Raw genomic sequence first — 3,776 nt, 5'->3', positions numbered from 1 at the left:
CACTTCTCTGCAGAACGCAGAGGTTCCAGAACGAGCAATAACTGAGAAGAGTACACGTTGTCCACGGGTACTGTTTAACGGCTACTTGTAACGGCTACTTGTACGCTTGTAACGGTTACTTGTAACGGCTTGCCCCGAGAAAAGGGCAAAGGAAAGAAAGCCGGAGGATGAAAAGGCGCGCTAACAAAAAGGCTCTGGATAAAGCAAGGAGGTCAAAGCAGAGTCAACATCGCGTGTAGCTTTTTGAGCGGGTGGAGACAACTGAGGATCAAGAGTGCCTGAAAGGTGATGCCGAGGGTTGCTCTCTTTTCTGCTGGAACAGGTTAAGTTATTTATTTTTGCTTTGGGGGTGATTTGTTAGTTTCATGAAATATGTAAACGTTAGCTACGTTTGTAGCTTGTATTAGCGTAATGGCTAATATTATCTTCTCTGTGAGAGTTTAAAACGGCTGTCCGGTGACGCTATATTGAAAAGATTTATATTATATTAAATTGTTAAGATATTACTCTTACCCATAGTCGTCAGTGTGTGCATTATTATTGTTGATAAAAAGACGTAACGTTATTTGGCTTTCACGTTTTCTACAACTGCGCGGTTGACGTAACGGTAGCTTAACGTGCCAGTTTGTGGGGGCGTGGCTGTGGACCGACACACTGGACGGGGGAGGGGGGGGAAGGAGGTTGGGGAACCATGAGCCAATCAAGAGGAGGCGGAACCATGAGCCAATCAGAGGAGGCGGAACATGAGCCAATCAGAGGAGGCGGAACCATGAGCCAATCAGAGGAGGCGGAACCATGAGCCAATCAGAGGAGGCAGGAGGCGGTGCTATTTTCAAACCTTGCTAGCTCTCTCGCTAGCTTTCCAAGATTACCAACCCCAGCTTTAAATAATAATCAGACTGCATTAAGATGGCCCTGTCTTGAGACCCCCTTTGTAATTTCTTTTCTTGTTTTTGTTTGATTTTGGAACACCACACAGTGTCTCAAACTCCGACAATAACCCGCTCCACGTGTCTGTGTTGGAGCACAGGCCAGCAGAGCTGTGTGAGTTTTTGGTTTTGTGTGATGCAATAAAAGTTTGATGATGATGAAGTGCCCTCTAGGATGCTTTTCCAGTGGAGAAAACATGGTGAAGTACCTTCTAGGATGCCCTTTCAGTCAAGAAAAGGTGCCCTCTAGAGTGCCCTTCCAGTAGAAAAAGGTGCTAATCCTAATCATGACTAAGCTCTTTCACCATAAATGCATCACAACGTTCTGTGTGCTGGTGCCCTTTTTATTTTGTTTGCCCCTGCACGTCAATTAGCCCGCTCTGCAGGGAGCCTTATAAAATCCTTTAACAGGCTTGTCAGATCCCCCCTCTATATTCATTGTCCATTTATAAAACCCTGTTTTATAAATCTTTTTAGTTTTGTCATTGCAAAGCTTAAAAAACTCCTACATGTCTCTCTTTTTGTGTTGTCTGGGAGTTGTGGTATTCTGCAGAGGCAAAGGTCAGTATTAATTGTCCGTGTGATTAATGGTGCATGAAACATTATCATGGCAATATGGTTGGCCTGGAGGAAGAGAGATAGACAAATACCGAGAGACAATTACCTTTACAGCTCTAAAATAGTTATATTTGTATTTTTCAAATTATGATAACATATGGGTTACCTACATTATAGAGACAAGTGTAGTGAGCTATCCATAAATTCAACACATGACATGCCAATTTTGTCTGATTTGTAATTAAGAAAAAAGCATGCATGAACTATTACAGCCGAAATGGATGGACAGCGTAAGACTATATAGGAATATTCGTGGTCACTTGTTCACCCCTTTTTACCTGTAGTACCCTGTCTATACACTGTAGTTATTTAATATGTGCTAGGTAATTCAAAAAGTACAAATACAATGCAATTCCTAGTACTACTTGTTTCTTGTTCCCATAGGTACATCGTTGGTATTTCATTCTTACGCCATACTTACAAAATATTTACACTGTAATCTAAACATTCTCCTAAATACCTCCATACAGACAATTTTGTGCCACATATTGTAGCGTAGACAATGAGGTGAAAAAGAGGGACTTTATAATCACCTCTTTTGTGTTTCCGTTCATTACTGGATTATGGTGTTAAATTGTTACTGATCATGTATAGTACTGTATATACAATAGGCCTCACTCAGGGCTGCTAATGTGATAGAATGTATGATTGTCTTTTAGCTGCTAATTTCCTCTGCCTTTTGTTTCCAGCTATATCTGTCATGATTCTGAAACCAGTCTTCTTTAATTACCAAGTCAGTAAAATCTTCAGTCCTTAATTCTTTTTTAAAAAGCCAATTACGTTCCAGTTGATTCTGGACGAGAATGCTTGTCATATTTCTTTCAGCAGTTGAGCAACTCTTTCACTTTTTGTTGAATTTTTAGCTCACTGTCTCCACCTTAGTCTGTTTTAAAATGTACAATATGAAATATATTAATGGTTATATTTTCAGGGTCCCTTGAAGGCTGCTATTCCAACTACAACACACTCTTTAAACGGCAGAGTATGGACAATGCTGTAAAAATTATATGAATGTGGTTGGAAAATTGATCAGATTTGTCTGCAAAGACTGAGAACTACTACTACTAGAATAACTTGGCAATGAGAGGTAAGAGCAGATAAGCAATTTTGTTTTTTCCTATTTTTGAATATTGCACAATGTAGTGCAACATGTACATTTTTCACGTACAGGTTTCTGCTGATTGTCCCTCGACCATCTCAGGGCATCAGCTTCAAACAGAAATTGGTCTCTTGAAAGTGGAGCCCTATTATATGACTTACTGACCGGATCCTCGAGGGAGGTTATCTGGAGGATGTCTGTTGGACACTGCTATGCCATTATCATCACTACTGAAAGGCTCAAAGCTCAGACAGTGAGAGTATGGCACTGTGGGACTGTAGTGAGCACAGAACTGTGTATACTCTACCAGTGGCAACGCACTCTGGACAGTCCTAATAGAGTTGGCATTGCAGCACCATAATCCTGAATGCACAACAACACTATTCTCAGACTTGGTTTGATGCAAGAAACAGGTGGGGAGACTGCAGTGAGGCTGATGAGAAAATACAGATTCTATACTGAGCTGGAGGGTTCAGTGGACTAAAATACTATGTTACATTACCAAAATATAGCAGTGGTAATATTAGATCCTAATTTAGGTCAACAGAAGTGCAATTCTTTGGTGTGAGTTCCTTTCCAACATATACTGTGAGGCAATGGAAAGGAAGCAAAACAAACATCATTAATCACAATCAGTGTTCCTTGACTAAGCAAACACTTAACCTGAGGATACCATGTCCGAAGGCCTGACCAAATGTGTATGCACTCTGGCAGAAAACCACCCTCCAGCTAAGCTCACTCATCGAGAGGAGGAGAAGAAAGCAATATTTTGTAAACGAGCTTTACTCCTCAAGCATTAAGTCTATGGTTCCTCTTTCACTGAGGACCTTAATAGCATCCTGCAAGTGACAGGTGCTGTGCAAATTGCCTCCCTTAAATGATTAATGAGGGAAGCTCTGTCTGTGTCGAGGCTAAGACTGAAGGCTGTGTAATACAAAAGTAGGAGATTTAGATTCAGCATGGAAGGAAAAACTTTTTTTCTCGTTCGATACTAGCTTTGAGGATCATTAGATGTGCATAAAGCAACCTCTGATTGATCAACAGCACCTAATTGAATCATCTGGCATCTAAATATAAACTGCTACAGCAGCGACAGGTCTGTAGTGCAAAAGTGTAAGTGTAAACTAGCT

Source organism: Morone saxatilis, unplaced genomic scaffold (assembly GCF_004916995.1).
Source record: "Morone saxatilis isolate NCDOM2014 unplaced genomic scaffold, NCSU_SB_2.0 Contig5, whole genome shotgun sequence".
Classification (NCBI taxonomy): domain Eukaryota; kingdom Metazoa; phylum Chordata; class Actinopteri; family Moronidae; genus Morone; species Morone saxatilis.
Note: the sequence above shows the minus strand (reverse complement) of the source record.